Source organism: Strigops habroptila, chromosome Z (assembly GCF_004027225.2).
Source record: "Strigops habroptila isolate Jane chromosome Z, bStrHab1.2.pri, whole genome shotgun sequence".
NCBI classification, from domain to species: domain Eukaryota; kingdom Metazoa; phylum Chordata; class Aves; order Psittaciformes; family Psittacidae; genus Strigops; species Strigops habroptila.
Genome location: NC_044302.2, coordinates 41,206,459 through 41,223,509, shown reverse-complemented (window position 1 = coordinate 41,223,509; position 17,051 = coordinate 41,206,459). Strand labels below are relative to the sequence as shown.

Below are 17,051 nucleotides of genomic sequence, written 5' to 3'. Positions count from 1 at the left end.
CTTACTGAGCCAAGTGAATTTTGCCTGGGCATGAGAATTGTCCTTATGTTTCAAAGATGAAGGATTTGGAGTCTGGGCCCAGCTCCCTGTGTGTATCCATGTGTGCCTTGATTTATATGGTAATGGTGCTTGTTGCCTGCAGCACAGGGACTTGTTATAAAAGCACAGGAAAATGTCCTCCTGCAAAGCACTATCGCACACCTCAGTCAGCGGCTGCATCAGGGAGGACTGAAAAATGGCCCACAAGGAGAGGAAAAGACTTCTAAGCCTCAAGATGGGATAGAAGAAGAGTGAGATAGGAAGGACAGAGCTGGGGGAGAAGCACAGGCAGTGGAACAGGAACCTGCAAGAAATAAGACAGAGCAAGGATATATAAAGCAAGCCCAACACAATATGCACCTAACTTGCCTCATTGGAGTCAGGTAGACAAATCTACATGGAATAGATCTCTATTTTCATACAGCTGCAAAGATAAACATCCTTCCCATGAAACCATTATAAATCCCTTATCTTCAGGGCTGATTTAAAAATTGTAACTCAGCTGTTGCAATTTGTGTCAGACTGGAATTTGGCAGTCCCAGACATCAAATCAATTCCAAATGAGAAGGGAATCTACAAAGCTCCATTTTAAAGCCTGAAATTGTACTTTCAAGGGTTTTAAATGTTTTCTACACCACTCAAAAGTTAAAGAAAGACTAGGTTAATTTTTAAAACAAGGTATCAGTTTAGCTTTCAGTAGAGTCAGTGGAAAGATTCCCACTGTATTTAAAGGATCCAGTCAGAAATACAAATGACATGCCTCCAGCATTCTTCCTCTCAAAAACAACCAAAAAAATGAAAAGGCAATAAAGCACAAATATTTAAGATGAGAACATTTAAGTCCTGAGCATATATAAATATAGATATTTGACATCAGTATATCACATATCAGCCTGTCATACTGTTATCAAAAACATTGCTGATGCTTGCATGCAGTCATTCATTGATTTCCATGCATTTTTCCATGCATTTTTTTTTTACTGTCTTATTTTAATGGGGTTACATCTCCCACACAAGGCGCACAAGGTTAGTATCCCACATGGCAAAGATCAGGAGCCATACACTGTTATACTTTCAAACTGTTAAAAACATGCAAACTGTGGGTCTGGATCCTGAAAAATGTAGGCAGACAAAACTGCCATTTAATTTAATAAAGTCAATGGGAGTGTAGCCAGCAAGTCAGACCTTATGAAATTAATATTCTGCACTAGCTAGTCCGCTAGTTTATGTTATAGGATGTGTCGGGCACTGTGAAACGCAACATACCAAATTCAGCCTCACACAACCCTACAGGAGGAACGTTCTGTTTATTTATATGGAAACTACTAAACAAGCACTGGCACCAGTGGAGCCTGGTTGTTGGGAATTTGTGACCTGATCCTGATGTCTTTAAAAGGACAGAGTTCCCCACATACCGTTGGCCTCTCTGAAGCTGCACTCTTTCACCTGCTTGCCTGGGTTCAGAAGGGATCTTGCAAAACCACTGTCTTGCAGCCTGGGCTAAGGCAACCCAAAACCTCAGAAGTTACTGGAAGTTGTCAACTGTGTATACACAGACAATATGATCACACAAGTCTTGCTTCTTTAGGATGCCAGGCTAAAAATATAGCCACTTGCAGTAATTGCTCAGAAGAATTTCAGCCCTGAACTACAGAGGGAGTTGTACCCCCAGTTGTGCCCCCAGAGAGCCAAATTTAGCCCTGGAGGCTGAATGAGGCTGAGCTTGTCCCTTATACTTCTCCCTTATGTGGATTGCAGACACTTCCTTCACCCTGTGCTCACACAGTTGTTTGTGCTCAATTGGAAACAGTTGAATTTCCTGTTAACTCATAAGCAAACAAAGCACCCTCTCCACCAGTGCTGGGACCCCTGCTCGGCTGACTTTAAATAGATGAGGCTGGCCAGATACTGACCATCGGTTCAGTGAAGAAAGGCCCATTGTGTGAGAAAGCCTCACTCCCCCTAACTCGGGGACCCAGGCAGCACAGTGCTGCCGTTGCCCATCACAGCCCCACTGTCAGCTCTGGAGAGGTGGGTCTGGAAGACAAAAAGCATGGACGTTCATCGCATTGGGAAGACATCATCATGCAAAATCCCAGAGCAGATGCTGGCGGGTGGACAAAAATTTGTTACTTATTTACAAGGATTTTAGAGTGGGAAAGGCGGAGGGAGAGAAAATACCTCTGCTCTCCGTGCAGGGATCTGGCAAATCCCCAAGTCCAGCTCCTCCTGAAAAGCTCAGTGTGCCAGTGTTTCCTGCAGGTACTACTTCAGTGTCAGCAGCAAGATGTTCTCAGCAGCTGAATAACAGCTGCACAATACAAGCAGCAACTGAATGGTCGAACAGCTCTTTATACAGCCATGGTGTGATAAAAACCTGGTGTTCTTTTGTGCTTCACAAAGCCCCTACTTTGCTGACTCCAAGTTCCAATCTCATGGGCTATTAGGAGAAGGAAGGAGGACAATGCATTAACATGCATGGTAGAAAAGAATGTGCTTTATTCTGGAAACCAAGCCTGTGCTAAGAGCTATGTTACATTCTAAATACCAAGCCAAAAGCTGCTTTCATGTCAATTAGAAGGTATGTATTTTGGCATGCAGGGATCAACCACTTAGTCACAGTGCAACTCAAGCCAGCTCTTTATGGTGAGGTGTAAATAGAGCATTTTTCCCTCACTATTTGTACTCGCCAGTAGGGGCAAACACAGGAGATACAATGCTGTCACCAACTGGTGATCTTGCAGCTTATTTTTTAAAGGTTGGGAAATATATGATTTTTCCCAGTTCCCAATCTTTTGCCCCCAAAGAATATATTATAGCCAAATAAATGAGAGGTGGGAAAATCTTTTTAGACTGTGGAGTTGAACGCTGCATTACCAGAGACAGCTAAGCCACTGCTAACTCATCTGAATTGCACTGGAGGAGCAAGAAGAGAAACAAAACAAAGTATCAGGGAGGGAAAAGCAGCGTAGGACTGGAGTGGCTGTTCGAAGTGGTAAGCTAATAGCCAACCGAAATAACAGGTCTCTAAACTTGCTCTTTTGGCACGCGGGAGAGAGAAGTTCTTTAACGCCCTCCTTTTCACATTCAAATCCAATTCCCTCCACGAGAGGAATGCCAGGCAGCCATGCAGAATTAAGACTGAGCACTTAGTGAGCACCACAGTATGAGTGGTTCACTGGCAGGTACCAGTCTATGGTATGTAAGCTTGTCTTTGCTTCCTCTTCCCAATCTTCCCTTGAGAACATTTATGATTTCGCTGAGATTCCCAGGATTGTATGAGGCCTTCGTTTATTCATCTGCAATTGGTATCGTAACGCAGTATCTGCCTCACAAGGAAGTTATGAGGTTCCATTAATTTTCGTAATGTACTTCAAGATAATCAAATAAAGGATGCCAGGCAAGTGTATGGTAATGTTATTGTTCCCTGGAAATTCCCCCTTTTCCTAGCTGGCACAATTCTCCCTTTTCTCTGCTTAATTTTAATCTCTTTTTGCCCTTGGGCTACAGTTTATTGCTCTATCTCTAAATCGAGGCCAAAACCCGTGCAAATAAATTTCCACTAGTAAAGTTGAGTCAGTGTCAGAAATTTTAGTGTAAACCACAGGAATTAAAACAAGCCATACTGGCAGTAACATAAAAATTCAGTTCTCTCATCCCTGCTGCAAAAGCTTTTTATGGAGCTCTCTAAAATATGACAAAGTGCTTGAAGGTCAGCAATTGTTTTTGTGCCATATGGACTGAAGGCTGAATATTCCTGTAAACACTTGCACAGGTTTGGGGGTAAAGGGCAGTGCAAGGTGCAGTGAGAAAAAGCCCAGCAGTAAAGGAAAGCCTGAATTTACATGCTGGACTTGCTGAAGCAAATTACTAATTAACTGGAATTAGCTTAGTTTAAAAACCCTGAACTTGCTGAAAGTGAAATGGGACAACACAGTCCTTCCATCTATCAGTCTTAGAAAAACAAGGTGTCCATTTTGATAAAAGAACAACTGCAGAGAGATTTCATTTGAAAGCCATGATGTTCTGAATTAATAAATCATAGAAGGCAGAGTACTAAAAATAAAGTTGAAATAACTGCTAAAGGGGAGATTGCCATGGACAGAGGAAAGGGTTAATGATTATATACTGATATGACAGTCCACTCATATAACTTCTGTCAGCACTTAACACATTAATGTCATTACAGGTTCAAACACTGTAGTAATTCTAGCACACTTGCTACTATGTTACACGGGGCTGGATGTCTAGGACAGGAAAAAGCTCTAAGTTCTGTAAGCCTTAAAGAAGATGGATTTATCCACATGGGAGTTCTCCTGCGTAGCCGTATCATGCTCTTGTTCAAATGATTTTTGCTTTCTGTAACCCTCATTACTAAATTAGTGCTCTCATTTCAGTGAGTTATTTCACACAGCTAGATTTCATAAAATCCCTTCAATCACAACAGGAGCATTCAAAAATGCATAGCAGACCCTGTGCTGGTGGACTGCCAAAAGCACTTCTGAAGGCTCAGAGACCAAGGACAACCCTCATGGATATTTGTTCACTGACGTGGTGTTCCTTTCAGTGGAACAAAACAAAATATTCAAGCTTCAACTCACCAAAAAATACGCATCCTGCTAGTCCCAGCAAAGAATACCATGTAGTGAAATACCAGAAGAATACCAGTAGTGAAAACTATGCAGGAACTCTTGCTATTTAAATTCTGCTCTGCAGAAAAATCCGTGTTAGGTTCCCACTGAAATAAAAGATTCTTACCTAACTGCCACCAGGTTGGCTCATACTCAACAATGGTATTGCGTTCAGTGGCACATTTCCTGCCTTCCTCTGGTGTGAGAGCAAAATGAGGTACCACATGCTTTTTACTGAATTTCAATGGACAGCTAACCTCTGTGGTTCTCATTAGAAAGCACACATTTTTAGCCTTTACAGTGCTTAATAACATAGTTTTTTGCTAAGACAGCTTTGGGGGCCTTACCCCTGAAATAATAAATAATAAATATAATGCACATCATCTATTGCCCTCCTCAAACTCCAATTAATTTGTTATTTTTCTCTTTGCCTAATGAACTGGAAAGTCTGGTTTACAAATGACTAAGAAGAACATGTAAGTTAAAGTATAAAGCATATTTTTTCTCAAGAATTGCACACATGAAGGTCATGGCATTTCCTATGTCAAGGAACTTTCAGAATACCTTAATTTTTTTTTTGTTTTATTTTTTTTCTTTTTGAGGTTTTTAACTTCATTCTTTGCTTCCTAAAAAGTCCAGCTATCCAGTTACAAGGCTCCCTTCTCAAGACGTTCTGCACTCACATTTGTTGACTCTGCTTGTGATGAATAATCAACATGTTAAAACAAGCTGATAAATATGAGCTTCCATAAATCCCAGTATTGTGACTTGAGACCTGTTTGAGCCTAAGTGCCATTTTTATTTACTTGAAGATTATAAGAAGTTGGGCAGCTGAAACAAGAGGAAAAGAGTATGCCTTCACCTCTTAGCAAAACGTTCTTTCGAAGGCAGTGAAGGTGATGACTGGTTTGACTAAGCGCCAGCTGCAACTGGCACAACTTTAAAGAGTACCAGAGGGTGTGCTCGCTATTTTTTTCTGGCCAGACCTGAGCAACTGTATCTTGGATACACTTCTTGTTAATATGCTGAAACAACCCCTGTCACTAGGGGTTCCAGCTGGACTGCTTCTGCGATCCACTTGCAAACTGAACCTGGGAAATGAAAGGTGATCTGATTCCCGTTTTTCTCATCCTCCATTTCTAGTTCCCTTTTGAGAATTTATTTTCAATTGAAGGGTTATCTCCATCTCTGCTTTCACCTTTGTCCAGCATTAAAATCAACAGAACAAACTGCAAGCTATGTACGGACCACAGCTCTTACAAAAATGCTTAAACTACTCCAGGCTTTCCAAACTAGGAAGCAGTATATACTGCTCTTAGACACGCACAACCAATGTATGCACTAGTACTTCTGAATTCCAGCTTTCAGAACAGGAGAGAAAGCAGCCTTGATCCAGATGCAAGCAAGAGAGGCATCTGCACCAGAGGCAACTCTGACTGCTACCAGTTCAGAGGGTGTGAGAGCACAGACAACTCTGACAGAGAGTAATGAAGGGCACCCCAGCTGTTTCACCCCTGGATAAATCCACACATATTCAGAACAGTCTAGCAAGAACCTGGAATAAAATCACAGCTAGTGAGAGTTTTTCCATTGACCTCATGAGAGCAAGTATTTCTCTCCTGCTGCAAGGCTCACACTCACTCTGACGCCAACAGGAAAGCTCCCATTTTTTATTAGGCCAAAGAACAGAAAAGCACCCATTTTTTTAAGATAGAGATCTGTTGGCGGATATTTCTGCCTATTTTGCATGTAAAGGTTGATAACCTAAACAGAAGGCTAAAAAGGTACAAGTTTTGCAGTTAATGATGCAGACAGATGCAGATGACTGGTTCCTCTGACACTCATTCCCAAGCACACTCTACAGCTAACGCTTTCTGTTGCTGCAAGAACAGGCATTATTAAAAATGATTCAACTACCAAAAAGGCTCTGCTAGTGATGATTCTGTTCATGTTAGCAGGTTAATTATCGGTCAAAGTATTTCTGAAAAATGAACACAAGTCTTTTCCTTCAATACAAAATTAAATTTTTAGTGGAGTTAGCAGTAGTTGCTTTTGCCTGGGGAAAAATTGAGAACCAGCTGCAACTGGAACTCCAGCTCAAATCCTGAACCCCATCCACATTTTCTTTACATTTGCTTTATGTCTATGCCAGGCTCATTATTTACAAAAAACCTCTATGTTAATATATTGTGGGGGGCAGCAAATGCAAAGCTGTCTGATTCTCAGGGATCTCCTAAATTCAGGAGATTCAAGTTTTCCTCAAAGATTGATAGCACAATGCATCACAGTTCCTGAAGATCAGACCTCCTGAGATGTTGTCACATACTGGAAGACAAGGGCAAACAAACAAGAGGTAAAGAGTCAGAAACTAACCCAAAGAAAGAAGAATATGGGGGAGCAGGCACCACTGCAATCAAGATGTAGAGAGAAAGGCAGCTGCAATTACAGAGAAGAAAGGAGAAGGGCTTGAAATATGAATCCCTCAAAAGAAGAAAGGATCTGGTTGAACTGCAGTAAAGATTGAGAGCTCATCAATACTGGGATCCTGAGGAAAGTCAGGACAATTCTAGAAAGGTGTTTATTTAGAAGTTAATTCTTCAAACATACTAATCTTCCAAAGCATGAAGAGTTAAGCTGAGGTAAGGCCACTTCAGAGTAAGATCACTCATATGGGATCAATGCACTTTAATTAAAGCATAGTTGTAGATAATGAGTCTTACCTCTCTACGCCCTGAAGAATAAGGACATGGTGACACATCGAAAAGAAGATATGAGAAGATAAAAGACACAGAGAAAAGATGAGACCTGAAAAAGTCTGGTTGGCAAAAATAATGGTAAGACTTTCTTATAACTGACCAGACCCTTGACATCTTCATCTGTACTCAGTTTCTCCAAAACCTTTACATGTAGAAGTAATATCTGATATTGCTGACAAGTTGTAAAAGTTTATTCTGCAGGTTCAGTAAGAGATTACATCCTAGAAGGTTCCTGTAGATGTTGTGAAGATCACATAGCCTGCTGTGGCTAATCAGCTGGATATCCTGTGCACTACTACAGGAAATAATGAAAGCAGCAAAGGCATTTCAAGTCAGAGCACAGGATATTTCACCTCCCTTGTTCCTGTTATTTAAAAATTTAGCTGAGGCAGTAAGACTGCAGGACTTTGACACACATCTGACTGTTCCTTCACACATGAACCCACTTCCCACCTCAATCGTGCCAGCAGTGGTTTATAAGTTCCCCTAATTCCTTTCTAGCTACCCATATGACATCTGCACATAGAAGGTGTTTATTTCCCTTGCTCCTATCAGAGAATGATAGGATGTTTTTTGACTTTAAGCTACAAGAGTTCATTGAACAAATACAATAGAAGTACCTTTTCTCAAGTAAAAACTGTTGCTGAATTCTCTGATAAGAATAAAGCTACTGCAAACAACTGCCTGATATGGGGTAACTCTTCCAACCATTTCCAGCCAGCCATGTTTGGAGTCTCCCTTAACCTTAGTAGAAGATGGCTCCAGACCTATCAATGGAGAATTCAGTTCTGTGGAGCGCAGGTGGTGTTCTACAGAAGGCATGCAAAAATGCTGAGGCCTATTGTAATTAGTTTTCAGATTAAGTTTGGCAGTTTAGTATGTTTCATGTGCAATGAGTAGCAAAAATAAAAAACGTTCTAAAATTAGAAGGAATTAAAAACAAAAAGAGAGAGACAGCAAAGCTAAGAAATATTTTCTTACCCTTTTGCGTTTCATGACAAAGAACTACTTCTTCTTTTGAACTGCAAGCACCTTTTGGGCCAGCTCATAGGAGAAGTTTTTCTGGTTCAGACCTTTTCAGTGCTGTCGTCCCGGCTCTGAGTGTAAACTGGACACAGACCTTTGCAGCCCAGCTGCAACAAGACTTTTTCAGAAAGGTAGTTGTCTGTTGTTGGCACAGCACTGCCAGGTTGTCCCCTTAACTATTGCTTCCTAAAACACCACTGTATGGGAAATAAAGAAGGGAAAGAAGCCGTGAACAATGCATCTTTGCATCCTACTGATTTCCAAGAATAGTACAGCCAGCCCCTGGCTGTGACACGGTTTTCACACACCTCTCCCCAGCACACCCCCAAGCCAGCCTTTCATAACTGAGGGCTGCTCTAAAGGCTCATCATGCCACGTGCAGGATTCCCACAGGTTCCTGCCACTCTCAGGGACCTTACAAGCTATTCAAGGCAATGGGAACTGTCTTCTATAGTCTTCAGTCAGGGTCTATAGCTTCACCCCCTCCTTTTAAACCCTGAAAATTACGGTACTATTACTTCTCTAAAGCAAGGAGTTTGAAAGAGCTGCAAATTAGTTACGTGAGACTGAGTTGAATAATACCTTCTAACCGTGGTGAATTCCAGAAGGAAATTCACTCACACTTACTGATTTTATTTCAGAAATGTTCATACACTACAACGGTTGGCTGCAAATATGGTTTCTACATAAACTGCAGAAGTAGGGGGTTTTTTATGAGAAGTATTTATCAAATATTTGGTCTTTCTGTAAGGGAGATATACCACTTTGCATCAATTTAACATATCTACTTTATCTGGAGGCTATACCCTGGTTTTGAAAGCAGGTACAAAAGTCTCAATATTCCTAACATCCATAAGCCTATCTATCTGATTTATGAACATCACCAGAAAATATTTCTGTTTACCGTTTCTATACTACGTTTCACCTTCTATACAGAAATACCAAAGTAAATGAGTTCATTTGCTGGAATATTCCATAGGAACAGTAAGTACTACCTTGTGTGAGCTTCATATGCATTGATAAGGTAAAGCAACAGTAAGCCTAATCAAACCAAGAGAGTGGGTATATTACAAGACCCTGAAAAAAAGTTTATTCACTCTGCACGGCTTCTGCACAAAATCACCAAACACCAACGGGTAATCCTCTGCACACTGAACCACGATGATGCTCCTCTTGTTTCTACACTCCAGTGCCTACATACAGGGGGTTAAAAATGCTGTTCCTTGTCAGTTTGCGCTCAGGAGCACCTAGCTGGTGCAGGCACAGGGCTGCTGCAAATCCATTCACCAGACAGTGAATAGGCTTGCAGCAAATTTATTGGACCAATTCCCAGCTCTTTAGCAGATTTTTTTAATGGGGGCATTGCTACATGTGCTGGTGACTGTAGAACTACCCTTAGCCTATTCACAGAGACCTTCGCTTTTCATGTCTTTTTTCTCAGTCAGCCCTGATTCAGTAGCTTTTGTTCTTACTTTCAAATATAATAGGGCTGACAATCAGATAAAATCCTGAAAACTGTTTGTTTTTTGGTTTTTTTTAAGAAAAGGGTTCACTGCCACTAATATTTCTTTTCCCAGTGACAGTCTGATTGCTGATGACAGCCGAAAATTCTTTTATAAAGTTCAAGAATCAAACTGCAATGTCAGTGCTCTTCATATTCTTCACAAGTTGTAAAGAAATATTTCCCAAGAGTCATTTGGGTCTTCCAAATTTCCCACTCCTGAGTTTTTAAAGTTATTCTTATTTTTCTCTCAGAAATACACTCGCGTTGCCTAAAAGACCCACAGAACTTGAGATGCCTTTTCTTTTTTTATTTTGCATTTAAATATGCAAAACAGCTGCAGATGTCTGCTTGCATTTTTCTGCTTTAACAACTACAGCATGGACTCTACACTGACCTTGCTTTCCAGCTCCACAGTCTATGAATAAAGCTGTTTAAAACATGACTTAAATCCAATGACTGATTTGCAATAAAGCCATCACTATGCAGGCCTGGAGTTTGAAGGCACACCATTGGTTTCGCACGCTGTCTGCTCACAGGGAATGTCTCCTTGTTTACTCTGACATACCTGGCAATGAATGAACAGTAACACCAAAGTTTACAAACTTCTTTCTTTATTCATCGAGTCATCTTTTGTGATAAGTGGCAGCTAACAAAAACATATACTCTTTTTGAAGATAACTTTAGAGTCACCAGAAGATCACTTGCCAGCTAATGCAATGCATATTTATACCTTTAAATAAAAGTTTTCCTGTGTTCCAGCTTTGATAACTCCTACAATTTTTATCACAAAACTATACAACATTGGTATTTTCTTTGATGCTCTGGCTCCTGGAATCAAGATATTAAATTAATTTACAGGAGTAAGAGAACTCCTTGGTCTCTCGGGACGTCTTGCAAGCTTCCCCATTTCATCATTTTGAAGCCCTGATCAGTAGAGTTTGACAATGGTCTGACTCTTCGTATTTCCAGAGACTCCAGAAAACCAGCACTCTCGTACAAGTGCTACGAAAGGCTCTGTGACGTATTTTATCGCCACTTGTCAGACACAGGTTAAGAAATTCAGACCACTGATAAAAACGAGCTTTTCGAGTACCACTTGTGGCAGACAGCGGTGGGCTTGTTCTGACCTTTGGGCAGCGCTCAATGCAACTCGGCAGAGCCAGGCAAGCGGCCAAGCAGGCTGGGAGGGCTGTACCAGGTGGGTCACTCTACCTGATGCCAATGGTCCATGGGGACTATGCACCTACAGAACCTGCAGGATCCGGTTAAAGAAAAGACAAGAAAGAAAAGAAAAGAAAAGTGAGAAGTACAAATCTGTGGCCGCAAATGCGAATGAAGCTAAAGCATAACAGCAAACCCCTGGAGAAAATAAAACACTAAAATCTCTTTATTTGTAAAGAGGGAAAAATATCAAATGCATCTCCAGTAAAACATCCCAGTCAGCATTAACCATTATTATTGAGCAAAGTAACAAAACTGCTATCTCCTTGGTATTTCCACTAAAAAATACAGAGCAGGTGATTAATACTGCACCTCTTTGTATCTCTATACAGAAGAGAATATTTTTTTTTCTGTTTTGAAAAAAAAAAAAGGGAAGAAAATAGACAATCTATTTAGCGGTCAACACCAAGTCTTGATCACTGAAGGCATCAGAATGAAAATAACTACCTACAACACTTTCCCTGTCAGTCCAACTCTCTCATGTACAGCCTGTAAGTAGGTTTTTGATAACTAATTCACATTCCTTTTCCACATAGTCCTACAAAGAAAACTTACTTAGCTGTATTTCCATTTTACTTTACAATATCTAGACCAGTTCTCATTCATACATACCGAACATTTGCTGAGTAAAAAGGCTACCTTCCTTAGGAAGCAAAGTGCAGGTAAGGTGGTCAAAAGTGTGCAATAAATGCTGTTTAACCTCTGACTGTCATTCATCATGGATGTCATGGGCATGTGTGACATACACAAAAACATTAATAAATTTCACAAAAGGCATTTCCCACATGGCTTCTTTTGCTTCTAAATTGTAGGTTTGATCTGGGTTAAGCTTTACCTTTTTTTTTAAATTATATTGCATTACCTGGCTTAGAAGGAACAAAACAATATTTTACAAACTTTATTTCAATGTTGATAATGCATAATACAAACTCAGCAACTGCTTACCAGACCTCTTCCCTCAAGACCACCCTGAAACTCTAAACAAGTCAAAACGGCTGCAGTGAGAATAAGTATCAAAGACATTGCCAACTTTGCCTTTCTGTTTAATTAGCAGACAAGCTCATTAGCAGAAGAGCTGTACAGGAGAGTACGCCTGCAGCCCTTGCTCACATGAAGGAGTGCAGTGAAGAAGGTTGCAGTCACACATGCAGAAAGCAGCCCAGCGCTGGCAGCAATAGCAGTAGATATAATAAAACTGAGGACAGGGAAGCCTGTTCCCTAATGAAGGCAAAACTGCATCACAGTGTCATAAAGTGAGATTGGGCATCTTTGGGGGCAAGCCACATGGTGGATTCAATAGCACAGAGCACAACGGGTAGAGCAGATCCTTCCTCTGCTAACCAGCATGAGAGGATGGGAAAGACAACCCACGTCTTCAGCATCCGAATGCTGTCTTGTCCCACGGATACTGCACCATAAACAAACCAACACAGACACGGGTGGTAAAGGAACAGAAACCATCAGAAAACATACAGGTACATGACCTAGTGTCATGCACATAGGTGAGTGTCACTAGGTGAGTGTCTGCACCTAGTCTGAGTGGGGTGGGGAGGGTAATGCAAAATGCACCACAGCAGCCCACTTCTGGGTTCAAACAGCCTGTCAGCACTGTTTCTAAATTAGTTAGATTTCAGTACTTGTTCAGCACACAGCAACTAATACTCATAAAGTGCTCCAGGAACCGAAAAGACTGTTTGAACTAAAGGCAGTTCACTGCAGCCTCTCCAAGCAGAAGCATGTCCACCTAATTATTGCTGCAATGTTGTCAAGCGCATTTTAGCTCAAAATACAAACAAAATCTTCATTTACAATAATTTGAGGATTTGTTAAAATTTTTTCTATGAGAAAATAAAATTTGGGGGACTTGAGGAGTCACAGCTGTTACTAATCAAATTTATTTAAAAGAGTAATGTGAAACAGCATGTTTGCAAAAGTTCATAATCACAGCAGAATTAAATCACTTTTACAGAGCATTTATTTGAAACATTCTGTACACAAACTTTGAATATGGCAGAGAATATTTCCCTTGCAGTTTAGGTTTGATTTTGTTCCTGGAAACCGCTATAAAAATCATGCTCGTTTGCAGCAGGGTTCTTTATTTACACTTGGTTTTAGTTTTAAGACCTGTGACAAACACCAGATTGCTCACGTTCATCATGACACAGACAGAGCTGCCACACATACTGCCTTGCCTCCTGGTACTACCCGGCCAGCATGCTGCCTTCCTGGCTCACTCCAGAGTAGCTGGCTCCGCAGGTTTTTCCTCTGCAGACATCCAGGTCCGGAGCTGGAAAAGAGGCTTTGAACTTCACACGCCTCAGCCACATCAGCAGTTACAGCCACAGGGTGACAGACACACCTCAGAGTAATGATCCTTGCACTGGCTGATGTTATTCTTCCCCTACTACAAAGACCAACCCCATACTCATTGCCCACACAAAGACAAGTCCTGCTAACCTCAGCAGGAGTTTCAGGTCCAGCACAGACCTGGAGGCCTCCTGCCTCCAGAGCCACCGGCTTCTCTCTTTCCCTTCCCCACCCACAGACCCCTTCTCTTCAAAAAGACAGGCTGTCAGTCTTTTAAATCTACATCAAAATCTAACTTTCAGGGGTTTTAACCTCTGTGTTGAGTGAGGCTTTGGCTTCCCCACTGAGGCTACTGACAATTTTCTTAAACAGTACCAGGTGCATGGTTTGGTTTTTTTCAAAGGAAGTTTTACTAGTTCAGTGGAAACTGGCCAAAAGCCATGAACTTGTTCCAGACAGCTGACCAGCTAGCTGCAAAGGGTAATGCCAATGCCCTTCCCTCATGGCTGCAAACACGTCAACTCGCTGTTGGCCCAGCAGCAAGATCATACAGCCCACTAGCAGCTTCCCTCAAAATGCACATATTGTAAAGCCTCCTTCCACCTCTTTGCCCAAGATTTATTTCAACAAAATTGCTTACTGTACTTCTTTCAGTGCCTCTTCTCTCTGCACTGCTGTGTTAATCTCTCTTCCTCACAGGAAAAATGCCTTTTCAAGCCAGTCACTTGAGATGCTCAGGAATGATGGAAAATCTTTTTTCTACCAATAGCTTGTGTGAGAAGTTGAAGGAGTCTCGTGAGATTTCCTAGGGCAGGGAGGACGGTGTGGGAATGGAGAAGAGTCCCATCTGGGCTTTTATTCTCCCCCACCCACCAAATTCTGTATGAAGGGTAAAGAAATCAGACAGAGATGAACGATGTCACTTGCTTTTCCCTGTGTGCCATCTGTTTTTTCCACTCCAGCCTTCCTATATAGTTTAGATGGTGACAGCTCATCAGAAAGAAATTGTCCCACAGCATACTGCTGGTTTGTAAGGTAGAGAGAGCAATGAAATACAGCACTTTCATGCTGCCCTCCCCGTCTATACATTGGCACTTTGGCTATCCCTCTGTACCAGTATGGATATATATCTACAGTTATTCCCTTAATCCCTCTGTTTGTGGAAACCTTCCATCCTTCAGCCTTGACCTTACAGCTACTTTCCTTGCTCCCTATAATAATTTTTTCCTTAGAAGTTACTCTGTATTTTTCTGTTTGTCCCACCACTTGTGGGGGTAGCTGGAATGCAGCAAGAGCAGTATGGTACTGCAGCTGTATCCACTCATAATTTCAGGATTTATGGGTTTCTTCTGGACTTAGTCATGATGTTATCTTTTGAAAGATAATGTTTTTGAGAGATTACACATACCAAAAGCACTGATATGCCTCCATAAATTTAACTTCAACTTTATTAACTGGGAAGCACCTATCAAAACCAAACATTTTTCTCTTCATTAAAGTATTTTGAGTGAAGATTTAGTAAAAAAAATGTGGTCAAGATAAAGCGATACCTCAACACAGACCATCTTAGTGGTTTTGCTATGGAGGAAAAAAAACCTCAACAACCAACCCAAATTCTGCAAATTATGAATAGCTTTCTTGCAATCTCTCTCACCTTTCACAAGCTCACAGAGCAGGCATGAACCTGACATGCAAACTTTTCCAAATATTTTTATCAGTTCAAAGACACCACAATATCGAAATAGATAAATTCTCTACTACTTATTCTTCTCCAGCGCATCCTTCAGCAGGCCAGCACAGCTTCCCATCTTTTGCCTGCTGAGTTAATGCAGAAAATATGTATTAGGCATGAAGTACTTGGTTCAAGAAAGTTTAAACTGATAAAAGGTGAGGGTTTCTCCTGCAGTTAAAGGAGACATCTTGTCCTTAATTTCCCCTTTAATCTGTTTTTATGTCTCACACTATCACATGAAGTTGCAATGGAGTTTAAAAGCACAGAATGACAGCAGTGACTTTAAGCCATCCTAGTGTTTTCTAAGCCAAAACCACAGCCAAAGACAGTGTCCTTGTTTCACACCTGTTGTTGTCAATGGAAACACTGCATATGTTCCTAGGAGATCACAGGTTCATCACGAGAGTGTAACATAATATTTTATGGAGTATCCCACCTATTTCTTCAAAGATAATCAATCTAGTTAGTATGAGTCGCCTTGTCACTCAGTGGCACCTCATAATTCTTTTGGCACATCTAATTTACTTTTGCATGCATTTGAGTTGTGTCTGATCTAAGTCTCTCGGCATTTTAAACACATGCAACTCACTATTTTTTAAAAAGTGAGACCTGATCAGAAGAGACTGAAGAACTGAATGCCTTCTTTATGAACATATCGCCTTTCTTCTACACACAATGTCAGCTGCTCAACAGCAGCTTTCTACCCAAGGCTCTGCCTAAAACCATCTGCAGGCTTGCACATCTAAGTCTGAGGTGTGGATTGAGAAGAGGGCAAAGGTGTGAACTAGGGTCAGAAGCAAGCATCTGTCCACACAGCAACTGCAGAGTGCAAATACAAACATGCCATCTTTTCAGAAAGGTCTTCACCAGATGGAGTCCAGTGTACACAGACAAAATGGATTTAAGGGAAGGCACAGATTTAAAGCACATGAGTATAGACATCTTGATGAGCAGCTATGCCTTTCTGCTGATTTCTTAGCCTGTGTGACTCTCCCAAGATCAGCAGGAGTGGGAGCAGAATTTCCAAAACATACAAAACTCTCTGCTGCACATCTTGCTTTGAAGTAAAAAAAAACCAACCAACCAAAAAACCTGAAACATGCTAACCCCTGCAAGTTCTTGGGCTTGAGTCCTTAATGCAAAAGTAACTCCTGGATGGCTGAAAGAATGACTTCCAGAATCTGCATTTTACCTGTTCTGGATCCATAATATGACTATTAGTAAGAAAATGAAGGCTGAAAGATCCTGTGTCTCAAGCAAGACACAAACAAAATGGTTTAAAATATGCAGAGTTCACATGGAACACCTGTGAGGCAAAATCCAAACTCTAATGCACACTATTTCTTTAAAAAAGAAATATTCATTAAAAAAAAAAAAATTGCAAAATTGAAAATTTAAATTGATTTCAATTTGTGGGTCAAGCCTGTTTCTCGCTGATTTCTAAGTCACTTTTAAAATAAAGTTATTTGAATTACTATTTCGTTATTCTTCCAAACACTAGGACGACATACAGCTGCTGCAGCCTATTTTTCTGCATCTTTCAAAAAAATTATACAATTCTAAATTCTGGAAGCTCTTTAAACATAAGAGAGTATTTAAATACCTTTTGAGCTACAGAAAACCTACTTCATACGAGCAAGGGGATGTGCCAGAACTACTGCCAGAAACTATTTAATAGCTTGAAGCAATTTCTACCCTCCTGTTTGAACAGAAGAAAAAAACCCCAACAACCCTGTTTAAGGGACATGGAATCTCTTTCTATCTTCCTTTCTCTCTCTAAAATCCAACTAATGTGCCGCAACTTAAACTGTGCTTTTAGCCTCCCCTCCCTTGAT

General features: G+C 40.9%; 1 protein-coding gene across 10 annotated transcripts in view; it reads right to left on the bottom strand.

Moving 5' to 3' along the window:
* Window positions 1-17,051, bottom strand: part of SEMA6A (semaphorin 6A) — a 118,382-nt gene that overhangs the window by 88,140 nt on the left and 13,191 nt on the right. For 4 of the 10 annotated variants that reach the window (XM_030469692.1, XM_030469701.1, XM_030469699.1 and 1 more), the window contains exons 2-4: window positions 11,084-11,208; window positions 10,351-10,521; window positions 8,408-8,649 (exon numbers count right to left, since the gene is read on the bottom strand). The exons of 2 other annotated variants lie outside the window; for them this stretch is intronic. The gene's annotated coding sequence lies outside the window, so the exon portion shown is untranslated. Of the gene's footprint in view, window positions 1-8,407; window positions 8,650-10,350; window positions 10,522-11,083; window positions 11,209-14,124; window positions 15,219-17,051 lie in introns of those variants that run through there. 4 more of the 10 variants (XM_030469693.1, XM_030469694.1, XM_030469695.1 and 1 more) reach the window with 4 other exon arrangements.